At 40.8% G+C, this 14,646-nt stretch overlaps 2 long non-coding RNA genes across 2 annotated transcripts; both read left to right on the top strand.

Annotated features, from left to right (window-relative positions):
* Window positions 1–3,822: 3,822 nt before the first annotated feature.
* On the top strand, window positions 3,823–5,473 carry LOC130367009 (uncharacterized). The gene is made up of 3 exons (XR_008892041.1): window positions 3,823–4,065; window positions 4,700–4,790; window positions 5,393–5,473. It is a non-coding gene; the product is annotated as an uncharacterized LOC130367009 (long non-coding RNA).
* Window positions 5,474–7,929: 2,456 nt separating this feature from the next.
* On the top strand, window positions 7,930–13,848 carry LOC130367008 (uncharacterized). Its single transcript, XR_008892040.1, has 3 exons — window positions 7,930–8,125; window positions 11,483–11,599; window positions 13,162–13,848. It is a non-coding gene; the product is annotated as an uncharacterized LOC130367008 (long non-coding RNA).
* The last annotated feature ends 798 nt before the right edge of the window (window positions 13,849–14,646 follow it).

The following is a 14,646-nucleotide window of genomic DNA, read 5'->3' as shown; positions in this document are numbered from 1 at the left end:
GAAAAGAATTGGACAGTAAGACATAAGGTAATGGCTGAAGTGGTATTGAGTCCTCCTTCTGTCTGTACGGCTATATGGTATCTAAAAAAGTTCCATTATAGATGGATAATTTTGACTCGAATGAAGCTTCTTAGTTACTTTTTAGGAAATACTTGGCAAAATCTAAATTCTTAAACAGGGTATAACCCTACACACAGTCTTTATGATATTCTGTGGTGGCAGCGCTACTCCTGGGTCTTCTTGAGTAATGCCTGCACTGATCCCCTTTCCGTGATGTCCTATATCGTAAGTGTTGCTCCCCGATCACCTAAAGCTGTAACAGCACACAGTTCTATCAGACCCGGCATCCCGTAGCCTCGTGGCTTGAAAGTTACTTAAACAGAGTATCTGCCACCACAGGACATCATAAAGTCTGTCCATAGGGTTATACCCTCTGTTTATGATAATTTTGATACTGCCAAGTTTTTTCTAAAAAGGAACTAAGCTGCTACATTTTAATCTGAATTATCTATAACAGAACTTTGTTAGATACCATATAGTCCATGCAGACATCGTATTATCTGAGGTGAGGAAGGACTCAATACTACTTCAGCCATTGCCCTAAATTTTACTGTCTTATTTTTTCCCCAATTTTTTATTTTATGATTTTCTGTAGCTGCACTTGTGATACCTTTTTATCTGTTGTTGCAAATGTAGGCGCAGAAGATAAAGTATAACTTTCAGATTGTCAAGCACTTCAAGATTAAATAAATATTTTAATATTTGTATCTATAGTTAATATTCCTAAATTGTTTGTTGTGTAGCCTTGAGGAGTCAGCTCTTTAATTTTTTATTTTTATTGCAAATTTACTTTTAGTTTTATAATAGGTGGTGCTGAGCATGTATCCTCTTCTCTTTAGGGAGGGTGAGCCAGCCATTTATTTTTATTATTATTACAATGTAAAAGTTGCTTTATTTTCTAACTGCTTTTGTGTCTTTCTCACAAGTATCTAGGTAGGCTTTTTTCTTATTATTTTCCTGTTAGTAAGAAAATTTGATGCTGTCTGCTAGCCCTGGACACTTATACCCAAGAAAGAATGAGATGACCATCCACCCAGACTGGAAGGAGCTCTGTTGAGAAGGTAAGGTCTTCTCTATATGGCCTATGCCATAGGCTTGTTTGAATAGCCTCTGTCGTCGTGCTTCCTCCAGAAGCTGTTCTATTGGTTAAGACAACAGATATGTTAATCATTTATTCATTCATTTATCCAAATCCACTTTGTACTGTACTATATAGCCTTGAGGAGTTTAATTAAAAATTTCATTTAAAGGAGTACTTCACTCCCCAGCCTTCTAAACATCTAGTTCTGAACGCTGGTGCGTGCATCAGGGTTCCCATGCCCCCTCATGATGTCATGCTCCACCCCTTGTGACCTCACGCGCAGCCCCCTCAATGCAAATCTATGGGTGGGGGTATGGTGACCCCCAAAGCCTGTACTAAAGTTCGGAGCTAAATGTTCCGAACACTGGGGAGTGAAGTACCCCTTTAACTAGAATAGGTGTTGTTGGGCATGTAACCTCTGCTCTTAATGGAGGGTGAGCCAGCCATTTTATTTTTTTATTATTACAATATAAAAGTTGCTTCATTTTCTAACTGCTTTTGTGTCTCTCACAAGTATCTAGGTAGGCTTTTTTTTTTTTTATTATTTTCCTGTTAGTATGAAAATGTGATACTATTTGCTAGCCCTGGATACAAATACCAAAGAAAGAGTGAGATGACCATCTGCCCAGACTGAAAGGAGCTGCGTTGAGATGGTAAGGTCTTCTCTATATGGCCTATGCCATAGGCTTGTTCGAAGAAGCTGTTCTATTGGATAAGATAACAGATATTTGTTATTAATTTATTCATTAATTTATCCAAATCCATTTTGTACTGTGCTGTATAGCCTTGAGCAGTTTAATTACAAATTTCCTTTAATGATAGGTGGTTCTGGGCATGTAACTTCTGCTCTTTAGGGAGAGTTAGCCAGCCATTTATTTTATTTTATTACAATTCAAGATGAGTGAATTTACAGTAATTCGATTTGGAACGAACCTCGCAGCTTGGTGGTTGTTGACTTTAGCCTGCATAGATTAGTTCAGCTTTCTGGTTCTCCAATGGGATGGAAAGGGGATACAGTCCTAGGATACTCTCCTAGGACTGGATCCACCTTTTGCAGTCCACCGGAGCACCTGAAAGCTGAACTAATTTATGCAGGCTAAAGTCAGCAACCGCCAAGCTGCGAGGTTCGTGCTGAATCGAACTACTGTAACTCCGCTTCATTTTCTAACTGCTTTTGTGTCTTTCTCAGGCTTAGTTTCCTCTTGGATTTTTTTCTGGCAGTTTTTGGAATATTGCCACTGCAGTTTTTGAGCCAAAGTCAGAAGTGGATCCATAAGGGAGGGAAGTGTGTGTCCTATTACTTTTGAATACACTTCTTGCTTTGGCTCAAAAACTGCAGTGGCAGTATTCCAAAAACTGCCAGAAAAAAAGCAAGTGGAAACTTAGCCTCACAAGTATCTAGGTAGGCTTTTTTTTTTTTTTTTTTTTTTATTCTTTTCCTTTTCAGTAAGAAAATTTGATGCAGCCTGCTAGCCCTGGACACTAATACCCAAGAAAGAGCGAGATGACCATCCGCGCAGACTGGAAGGAGCTACGTTGAGATGGTAAGGTTTTCTATATGGCCTATGCCATAAGCTTGTTCTAATAGCCTCTGTCTTCATGCTTCCTCCAGAAGCTTTTTCTATTGGGTAAGACAACAGATATTTGTTATTCATTTATTCATTCATTTATCCAAATCCACTTTGTAGTGTACTGTATAGTCTTGAGGAGTTCAAATTTCATTTAAAGGAGTACTTCACTCCCCAGCCTTGGGAACGTTTAGTTCTGAATGCTGGTGCGCGCTTCAGGGTTCCCACGCCCCCTCATGATGTCATGCTCCACCCCTTGTGACCTCACGCGCAGCCCCCTCAATGCAAGTCTATGTGTGGGGGTATGGTGACCCCCAAAGCCCGTACTAACGTTCAAAACTAAATGTTCCGATTGCTGGGGAGTGGAGTACCCCTTTAACTAGAATAGGTGGCGCTGGGCATGTAACCTCTGCTCTTAAGGGAGGGGGAGCCAGCCATTTTTTTTATTTTTTATTACAATATAAAAGTTGCTTCATTTTCCTAAATGCTTTTCTCACAAGTATCTCGTTTTTTTTTTTTGTTTTTTTTTTTGTTTTTTTTTTTGTTTTTTTTTTTGTTTTTTTTTTATAAATCTTTTCCTGTTAGTAAGAAAATGTGATGCTGCCTGCTAGCCCTGGACACAAATACCCAAGAAAGAGTGATATGACCATCTGCCCAGACTGGAAGGAGCTGCGTTGAGATGGTAAGGTCTTCTCTATATGGCCTATGCCATAGGCTTGTTCAAATAGCCTCTGTCTTCGTGCTCCAGAAGTTGTTCTATTGGGTAAGACAACAGATATTAGTTATTAATTTATTCATTCATTTATCCAAATCCATTTTGTACTGTGCTGTATAGTCTTGAGGCGTTTAATTACAAATTTCCTTTAATGATAAAAGGTGTTGCTGGGTATGTAACCTCTGCTCTTTAGGGATGGTGAGCCAGACCTTTTTTTATTTTATTACAATTCGAGATGAGTGAAGTTACAGTAATTCGATTCAAAACAAACCTCTCAGCTTGGCGGTTGTTGACTTTAGCCTGCATAAATTACTTCAGCTTTCAGGACTGTATCCACCTTTTCCAGTCCACCGGAGCACCTGAACTAATTTATGCAGGCTAAAGTCGGCAACCGCCGAGCTGAGAGGTTCTTGCCGACTCGAACTACTGTAACTCCGCTTAGCTCTAATTACAATGTAATAGTTGCTTCATTTTCTAACTGCTTTTGTGTCTTTCTCACAAGTATCTAGGTAGGCTTTTTTCTTTTTTCTTATTTTCCTGTTAGTATGAAAATTTGATGCTGCCTGCTAGCCCTGGACAATAATACCCAAGAAAGAGTGAGATGACAATCCGCCCAGACTGGAAGGAGCTGCGTTGAGATGGTAAGGTCTTCTCTATATGGCTTATGCTATAGGCTTGTTCGAATAGCCTCTGTCTTTGTGCTTCCTCCAGAAGCTGTTCTATTGGGTAGACAACAGATATTGGTTAATTTATCCAAATCCATTTTGTGCTGTGCTGTATAGCCTTGAGGAGTTTAATTACACATTTCCTTTAATGATGATAGGTGGGGCATGGAACCTCTGCTCTTTAGGGAGGGTTAGCCAGCTATCTTTTTTTTTTTTTTTTTTTTTTTTTTTTTGTTTAAATTCGAAATGAGGGAAGTTACAGTAATTCGATTCGTCACGAACCTCTCAGCTCAGCGGTTGCTGACATTATTTTCCATAAATTAGTTCAGATTTCAGGTTCTCCAATGGGCTGGAAAAGGTGGATACAGTCCTAGGAGACTCTCCTAGGACTGTATCCCCCTTTTCCAGTCCACCGAAGCACCTGAAAGCTGAACTAATTTATGCAGGATAAGTCATCAACTGCCGAGCCGAGAAGTTCGTGCCGATTCAAACTACTGTAACTCTGCTTATCTCTAATTACAATGTAAAAGTTGCTTCATTTTCTAACTGCTTTTGTGTCTTTCTCACAAGTGTCTAGGTAGGCTTTTTTCTTTTTTCTTTTCCTTTTTAGTAAGAAAATTTGCCTGCTAGCCCTGGACACGAATACCCAAGAAAGAGCAAGATGACCATCCACCCAGACTGGAAGGAGCTCCGTTGAGATGGTAAGGTCTTGTCCATATGGCTTATGCCGTAGGCTTGTTCAAATAGCCCCTTCCTTCGTGCTTCCTCCAAAAGCTTTTTCTATTGGGTAAGACAAACAACATTTGTAATTAATTTTATTCATTTATCCAAATTCACTTTGTACTGTACTATATAGCCTTGAGGAGTTTAATTACAAGTTTAATTTTAAAGGAGTACTTCACTCCCCAGCCTTCGGAACATTTTAGTTCTCAACACTGGTGCGCGCTTCAGGGTTCCCACACCCCCTCGTGATGCCATGCTCCACCCCTTGTGACCTCACGCGCAGCCCCCTCAATGCAAATCTATGGGTGGGGGTATGGTGACCTCCCAAAGCCCGTACTAATGTTCAAAACTAAATGTTCCGAAAGCTGGGGAGGGGAGTACCCCTTTAACTAGAATAGGTGGTGCTGGGCATGTAACCTCTGCTCATAAGGGAGGGTGAGCCAGCCATGTTTTTTTTTAATTTTTTTTATTATTACAATATAATAATTGCTTCATTTTCTAACTGCTTTTGTGTCTTTCTCACAAATATCTAGGTAGGCTTTATTTATTTATTTTTATTTTTTTATTCTTTTCCTGTTAGTATGAAAATGTGATGCTACCTGCTAGCCCTGGATACAAATACCCAAGAAAGTGAGATGACCATCCGCCAAGACTGGAATGAACCTCTGCTCTTTAGGGAGGGTGAGCCTGCCATTTTTTTTTTTTATTTCAATTTGACATGAGTGAAGTTACAATAATTTGATTTGTCACTAACCTCGCAGCTCGGCGGTTGCTGACTTTAGCCTGCATAAATTAATTCTGCTTTCAGGTTCTCCAATGGGCTGGAAAAGATGGATACAGTCCTAGGAGACTCTTCTAGGACTGTATCCACCTTTTCCAGTCCACCGGAGCACCTGAAAGCTGAACTAATTTATGCAGGATAAAGTCAGCAACTGCCAAGCTGAGTGGTTCGAACTACTGTAACTCCGCTTATCTCTAATTACAATGTAAAAGTTGCTTCATTTTCCAACTGCTTTTGTGTCTTTCTCACAAGTATCTAGGTAGGCTTTTTTTTTTTTTTTTTTTTTTTTCTCTTCTTCTGTTAGTAAAAAAATGTGATGCTGCCTGCTAGCCCTGGACACTAATACCCAAGAAAGAGTGAGATGACCATCTGCCCAGACTGGAAGGAGCTGCGATGAGACGGTAAGGTCTTTCCTATATGGCCTATGCTGTTATATTGTGCAACACAACCAACCTGTGGAAGGAGCTGCTGTCTGACAAATAAGTTACTACTTTTAACCTATGTCATATTCTTCTTCCATAAATCTCTATTAGTTTGCCTTCACAAGAAGGTGTACCTGATCTTCCCTGGCTGGAATTGTGATCCCTGCTCTTGAACCGAAGTGTAAGTAATTTAAAATAATGTTTATTCTTGTCTCAATGTTTTTTATTAAGGGGGTAATTTGTGTAATGCCATAATTAAATGACTTTGTCACTTGCCTTTGCAGTCGCCACACTTCCTGGCCATTTTTGCCAGTTCGCCACATTTCCTGGCTGTCTTTGCCAGTCCACCGCACTTCCTGGCTGTCTTTGCCAGTCCGCCGCACTTCCTGGCTGCCTTTGCCAGTCTGCCGCACTTCCTGGCTGCCTTTGCCAGTCTGCCGCACTTTCTGGCTGCCTTTGCCAGTCTGCCGCACTTTCTGGCTGCCTTTGCCAGTCTGCCGCACTTTCTGGCTGCCTTTGCCAGTCTGCTGCACTTTCTGGCTGCCTTTGCCAGTCTGCCACACTTTCTGGCTGCCTTTGCCAGACTGCCACACTTTCTGGCTGCCTTTGCCAGTCTGCCGCACTTCCTGGCTTCCTTTGCCAGTCTGCCGCACTTCCTGGCTTCCTTTGCCAGTCTGCCGCACTTCCTGGCTTCCTTTGCCAGTCTGCCGCACTTCCTGGCTGCCTTTGCCAGTCTGCCGCACTTCCTGGCTGCCTTTGCCAGTCTGCCGCACTTCCTGGCCGCCTTTGCCAGTCTGCCGCACTTCCTGGCCGCCTTTGCCAGTCTGCCGCACTTCCTGGCCGCCTTTGCCAGTCTGCCGCACTTCCTGGCCGCCTTTGCCAGTCTGCCGCACTTCCTGGCCGCCTTTGCCAGTCTGCCGCACTTCCTGGCCGCCTTTGCCAGTCTGCCGCACTTCCTGGCTGCCTTTGCCAGTCCTCTGCAATCCCTGGCTGTCTTTGCCAGTCCTCTGCATTCCCTGGCCCTCGTTGCAAAAACAAAAAAAAAAACTAATACTTGAGAAGCAGCAAAATAGTCTAATAACCACATAGTCTAGTTAAAAAAAAAAAAAAAAAAGCCCAAGAGAGGCATGTCTTTAGTGTAGGGTCCAAAAAAAAAGAAATAAAAGGCAAAAAAAGCCCAAGAGAGGCATATCTTTAGTGTAGGGTCCATCCCAAGGAGGTCACCTTACCGTGGTGGGATGGTACACACTATTTGGCCAAATGGTATGCTAAGAACCTCTATAGCAGTATTGCAGTTCCATATTATACATATGTTTTAGAGCAAACTGTATTTCTGGGGGAGGATTAACAGATGGCCGCAGCTGCTATTATACCTTGAGCAGCTACCACATAGTCTAATGACAACAACTGCCGTCAGCCCTTAACTGCTGAGAATTTAGTTTTTTAAAAGCCCAGGAGAGGGATATCTATTGTTATAGGGTTTGTCCCAATGAGGTTAACTTTTTATGGTGAGATTGTACTATTTGGCCAAATGGTATGCTAAGAACCTCCATATTTTTTTTTTTTTCTCTAGCATAATTGCACTTATATGCTGTATACTGTACATGTTTTAGTGCTAACCGTGCACTACTGATAATTTTTTTTTATTTGTGCAAAAAAAATAAAAATAAAATAAAAAGCTTTGCAGCCAAAGTTATACCTTAAGCAGGTGTCTGGTTACTTTAACATGAAAAAAAAAACAAAAAAAAAAAACATAACAGTGGACTTTGTTCATATCACCCCACATTATGGATCCAAACATTTTTGTGCTGGTAGGTCAAGTCGGGGTAGACTTTATTTTATTTATTTTTTTGTGCTAGTTTTACTTTTGTAGGAGATTATTTTTAAAATGTAGTTGAGATAAAGTGTCTTAACTTAGCGTTACTTTTTAAGAATTCAGTGGTTCCAAAAATTTTGTTTACTTCAATAACTTACAGTTTTTTTCTTTTTTTGTAGGTTTAACAAGTTCATTCTGCTACCTGTTGTAGTATACCATGGCAAGAATCTTAAACCTACTACCTTACCAGCCATTGAATCTGCTTAAGACATGACGTCTACCCAAAATCGCATGGTAGGTCAGGATCTTCTCTTCTTATACAGAATGGCAGTACAAAGCTTATCTGCTTGTCACTTGAAGGCATAATGGTTCATAATTCCCCCATTGTGGATCTAAGCCTTTTGTGCTGGTGGATTAGTGGAAGACTGCTATTTTTGGTCAGTTTTGCTTTGGTCGGAGGAGCTTAGAGTTAAGATGAGTGTGCCACACTCACTTTAGTGCAAATACATTTGGAAGTGCTTTTGCTGAAAATGGCAGTACAAAGCTATCTGCTTGTCACTTGAAGGCATAATGGTTCATATTCCCCCCCATTATGGATCAAAACCTTTTTTGTGCTGGTGGATTAGTGGAAGACTGCTATTTTTGGTAAGTTTTGCTTTGGTAGGAGGAGCTTAGATTTAAGATGAGCGTGCCAATTCTCTTTTAGTGCAAAGAAAATTCAGTAGGGATTTTGCTGAAAATGGCAGTACAAAGCTATCTGCTTGTCACTTGAAGGCATAAAGGTTCATAATTCCCCCATTATGGATCCAAAACCTTTTTGTGCTGGTGGATCAGTGGAAGACAGCTATTTTTGGTCAGCTTTGCTTTGGTGGGAGGAGCTTAGGTTAAAGATGGGCAGTATGTATGCTTCAGTTTAAGTAATCCATTCACTTGTCACATGAAGGCATAACGGTCTATAATCCCCCCCATTATGGATCCAAACCTTTTTGTGCTGGTGGATTAGTGGATGACTGCTATTTTTGGTTACTTTTGCCTTTGTAGGAGGAGCTAAGATTTAAGATGACAGTGTGCTAACTCTCTTTAGTGCAAAAAAAATTTCAGTAGTGCTTTTGCTGAAAATGGCAGTACAAAGCTATCTGCTTGTCACTTGAAGGCATAGCGGTCCATAAGCCCCCCCAATTGTGGATCCAAACCTTCTTGTGTTGGTGGATTAGTGGAAGACTATTTTTGGTCAGTTTTGCTTTGGTAGGAGGAGCTTAGATTAAAGATGAGTGTGCAAACTCTTTTAGTGCAAAGAAAATTCAGTAGTGATTTTGCTGAAAATGGCAGTACAAAGCTATCTGCTTGTCACTTGAAGGCATAGCGGTCCATAACCCCCCCAATTGTGGATCCAAACCTTCTTGTGCTGGTGGATTAATGGAAGACAGCTATTTTTGGTCAGCTTTACTTTGGTAGGAGGAGCTTAGGTTAAAGATGGGCAGTGTGTATGCTTCAGTTTAAGAAATCCATTCACTTGTCACTTGAAGGCATAACGGTCTATAATCCCCCCATTATGGATCCAAACCTTTTTGTGCTGGTGGATTAGTGGAAGACTGCTATTTTTGGTCAGTTTTGCTTTGGTAGGAGGAGCTTAGATTTAAGATGACGGTGTGCCAATTCTCTTTTAGTGCAAAGAAAATTCAGTAGGGATTTTGTTCAAAATGGCAGTACAAAGCTCTCTGCTTGTCACTTGAAGGCATAAAGGTTCATAACTCCCCCATTATGGATCCAAAACCTTTTTGTGCTGGTGGATCAGTGGAAGACAGCTATTTTTGGTCAGCTTTGCTTTGGTAGGAGTAGCTTAGGTTAAAGATGGGCAGTATGTATGCTTCAGTTTAAAGGGGTACTCCGGTGGTCAACGTGTTTTTCAGTTTTTAACTTACCCTATTTGTTTTGTTTCATGTCTATTCTTGTTGTTTAGCCTACTCTATTTCCGTTCTTTGCTGTCTCTTTATACCCCACTTTGTTTTCCTATCTTTGCTTCTGTTTCCTGTTTCTTGCTGTGCTGAAAACCACAAATCCCAGCATGCCACATGTCTTGCTGGTTTGGGGTGGCTCCTTTTTTTTTTTTTGTTTGTTTGTTCCGCCCTTTACCCATCCTACTATTTTCCCGGGTCTGCCACCTTATACACAGCACACTAATATAATCAGCCTTGGTTGGGATACACTGTCATACACACACAAAAGGGACTACAACTCCCAGCATGTCATTCAGGAGTCTTCAGTCTGTGGTATAACACCAGCATGCTGCCTCTGTAGTCTCCTGGGGGTTGTAGTTCACCACACCTCTATAGGGCATACACCAGTGTTTCCCAACCAGGGTGCCTCCAGGTGTTGCAAAACTACAACTCCCAGCATGCCCTGACAGCCTTTGGGCATGCTAGGAGTTGTAGTTTTGCAACAGCTTGAGGCGCACTGGTTGGGAAACACTGGTGTAACATGATGTGTATGCTGAATAGGCTAGAACAGTGTTTCCCAACTAGTGTACCTCCAGCTGTTGCAAATGTGCAACTACCAGCGTGCCCAAAGTCTGTCAGGGCATGCTGGGAGTTGCAGTTTTGCAACAGCTGGAGGCACACTGGTTTGGAAACACTAGCATACACACACATAACAGGGACTACAACCTACAACTCCCAGCATGTGTCATTCAGGAGTCCCCCTCCCCCTTCACATATAGAGATCCAGTATGAGATTTCTTCCCCTGCAGTCTGTACATCTCCGGCCCGTACACCTTGTAATCCTTCCCTTCAGATAACACATTTATCTTTTGTGTTCCGTTCTCCTGTGCAGACCTGCATCCACAGGAGCAGAGCAGGGGGGGAGGGGAGATAAGGAGCTGTGTACTATGGCTTCTCATGCAGAACTCCGGGAGGGGGGGGGGGGGGAGATGAGGGGGCGTGGCTTATTCCTGTCATGCAGACAGAGAAAATAAAAGCTCTGACGTCTTGTCCACAAGAGATTCAGAAGATTCAGAACATGGTGGACGACAGTAAAAGAAAATCCTCTGAACTACAGAACTTCCTGCCCAACAAACAGGTAAGAAAAACACACACATGCTGCCAAAACATATAGCAGATCTATATTGCAAAAAAACTAAACTTACAAAGAAGATGCCATATAGTCAAAAAAATTAACCACGGGAGTACCCCTTTAAGCAATCCATTCACTTGTCACATGAATGCATAACGGTCTATAATACCCCCATTGTGGATCCAAACCTTTGTGCTGGTGGATTAGTGGAATTAGTGCTATTTTTGGTTGGTTTTGCCTTTGTAGGAGGAGCTTAGATTTAAGATGACGGTGTGCTAACTCGCTTAATGCAAAACAATTCAGTAGTGATTTTGCTGAAAATTGCAGTACAAAGCTATCTGCTTGTCACTTAAAGGCATAACGGTCCATAATCCCCCCCATTATGGATCCAAACCTTTTTGTGCTAGTGGATCAGTGGAAGACTGCTATTTTTGGTTAGTTTTTGTTAGTCAGTCTAGTTTCAAGATGGCTTTAAGATTTTTTAAGAGTTACTAGTAGTTACAAGCTAATTATAGTTACTATTGTTACAAAGATTGATATGTCACAGAACATTTCGTAAAAAAAAAATTTGTTCTCTTGTAGGTATGAGATGTTCATTCTACCTGTTATAGAAGACCATGTGAAGATTGTGATGTACCTTACCATACTCTGCTCCACTCATCCTATTAGCATAAGACTTGAAATCTTGACAAAATCATGGTAAGTTCTTAAGTTTTAAACTTTGACCTCTCATACCCCATAGATTGGCAGTCCAAAGCTATTAGCTAGTCACATGAAGTCAAACCTGTTAATAATCCCACATTGTAGATCCAAAATTTTTGCTGGTAGAACAGTGGTAGACTACTATTTGCTTTGCTAGGAGGAGTTTGGTTTTAAGATATATATTTGAGATGAGCAGGGTCTTGCCTAAGAGCTTCTTTGATTACTTTAATTGAGTCAGATTGGCATTTTTACAGTTTACTGAAATTTATTTCAATAACTTACTATTTTTACTGTTGTGGGTTCGAGATGATGATGGATGATGATGATGATCAGGTGGAACTGCTATTGAAGCTCATTAGTTTTTAGGTTGGCTGAAGTAATAGTAGTACAATATAGTAGTAGTGCAGTGTATTAGCAAACAGGCAAGTTTTCTAGGGGGCTTAAAAGTGCAGTAGGTATGTGGTATTGCGATCTATAGTCGGTTACTGTATATCGTACAACTGTGACTATAGGTCATATTAGCACGTATACCTACTGCACGGTATCTATAGTCATCATATCATGTCATTTATACAGAATGTGTTCACTTATGCTACGTGGAAAACAGTATTGGGACACTCCTCAATCATTGAGTTCAGGTGTTTCATTCAGTCCCATCGCCACAGGTGTATAAAAGGATACACATAACAAACAAACATGCATTAAACGCTAAATCCAATCCAATGATAAAAACTATCAAACTACAACATTAGTTTTCCTGACCAGAAGGTGCACAAACTACCTCTGTTTGGACATGAAAATGATAAAAAGGTTCCACTTAAAAACTTAAGTCATTGGGGTAGTCCCATGCATCTTCTCCTTGCCCCACCTGCCTTTTTTTGAAAGAGCCCGCCTTGTTTTGGTATAAAGAGAGTCAAAGCTGGCAGAAGCCATCAGGGACTACCCTGATGACTAAAGATTCCCTTTAACATATTGCTACAGAGCAGTGGTACTCAACTGGTGGTGGCAAAGTTCATTGGGGGGGAGCATAGTTCATGAGGGTGCACAGTCCATGTGGGTGCACAGGGACAAAGTGTGACGGTATTCAGGTCATACAGGAAACAGTCGATTTACATCCACTGCCTATTGTAGTAATGTCCTACAATAGGCAGTGCCTATTTCTTTTACAGCCCTCCGGCCATTCGGTGAACCAGGCCTTAGCGTTCAGCTTGGACCTTCAGATGATGACAGACCTGGATAAACGGACCCGGTCTTCAAATAGTCGAAGACCCCTACTATGGAGGCTCTGGGAAGTGATTAGTGGATCCCACTGGCTGAATGTAGTCTTTATGCAAGGTTTATGGAGAGCTTTCCAGATCCCCTCCAATTTATGGCTAGTGCCCCAATACTTTTAACTACCATGACCATTGGCCTACAACAATTATGAAATGTAAAGCATGACATGGAAAAGTAAAGAGGAAGGAGATGTCAGCTGATATGTGCAATGTTATATTGATGTTGGCTTTTATGTAAATGTTATTTAAAACTTTCTAATATAATTTGTATTTTCTTCTTTTCAGGAGATGGCACCTACTAACAGCGGATGTTACAGGCAAAGCCTCCTAGTAATTGAATACTTTAATGTGCATACAATTTCTGCTTCAGGTGATGTCCTGATTGGGGGCGGGGCTTACCCTCACAGAATCTCTTAGGTGGCTTCAGATACCGATGTGCTCCCAGATACTGCAGCAAATTCCGTGGACTTTCACATCAAAACTGCACTAAATCTTTCCCAAATTACTACAAGTGGGTTAGCAAGTCTATGGGAATGTATAGTTTGTCAGTTCTTTGCTAATATACAGGGAGAACTGTTTCTTGTCAGACATACATATTTCCTTTATAACTATGCGGTAGGAATATATACAGTATATGCTGGACTGGTCTTACTGCTATATACTGTAGTGTTCACATACATATACAGACCGGACTTCTGTTGTTAATAAGTTCCTTCCCTCAGGATCTATAAATGCACTTGATACCTTATGATTTCTCTTCCTTCCTGCCTTTTTCTCTTCATATAGATGAATAACCTGTGAGGGGACTTAACCACTTAAGGACCTGGGGTTTTTCCGTTTTTGCATCTTAGTTTTTTTCCTCCTTACCTTTAAAAAATCATAACTCATTCAATTTTGCACCTAAAAATCCATATAATGGCTTATTTTTTGCGCCACCAATTTTACTTTGTAATGACATCAGTCATTTTACACAAAAATCTACGGCGAAACAGTAAAAAAAAGCCATTTTGTAACTTTTGGGGGCTTCCGTTTCTACGTAGTACATTTTCCGGTAAAAATTACACCTTATTTTTATTCTGTAGGTCCATACGATTAAAATGATACCCTACTTATGTAGGTTTGATTTTGTCGTACTTCTGGAAAAAATCATAACTACATGCAGGAAAATTTATACGTTTAAAATTGTGATTATCTGACCCCTATAACTTTTTTTATTTTTCCATGTATGGGGCGGTATGAGGGCAAATTTTTTGTGCAGTGATCTGAAGTTTTTAGTGGGACCATTTTTGCATTGATAGGACTTACTGATCGCTTTTTATTAATTTTTTCATGATATAAAAAGTGACCAAAAAGACACTATTTTGGACTGTGGGATTTTTTTGCACGTACGCCATTGACTGTGCTGTTTAATTAATGAGACATTTTTATCATTTGGGCATTTCCGCACGCGGCGATACCACATGTTTATTTTTATTTACAATTTTTTTTTTTTGTTATGGGAAAAGGGGGGTGATTCAAACTTTTATTAGGGGAGGTGTTAAATGATCTTTATTCAATTTTTTTTCACTTTTTTTTTTGCAGTGTTATAGTTCCCATAGGGACCTATAACACTGCACACACTGATCTTTTACATTGATCACTGGTTTCTCATAAGAAACCACTGATTGATGATTCTGCCGCTTGACTGCTCATGTCTGGATCTCAGGCACTGAGCAGTCATTCGGCGATCGGACAGCATGGAGGCAGGTAGGGATCCTCCGGCTGTCATGT

Source organism: Hyla sarda, chromosome 4 (genome assembly GCF_029499605.1).
Source record: "Hyla sarda isolate aHylSar1 chromosome 4, aHylSar1.hap1, whole genome shotgun sequence".
Taxonomy (NCBI): domain Eukaryota; kingdom Metazoa; phylum Chordata; class Amphibia; order Anura; family Hylidae; genus Hyla; species Hyla sarda.
The sequence above is the reverse complement of the archived record's forward strand: the minus strand, read 5'-3'. Positions and strand labels throughout refer to the sequence as shown.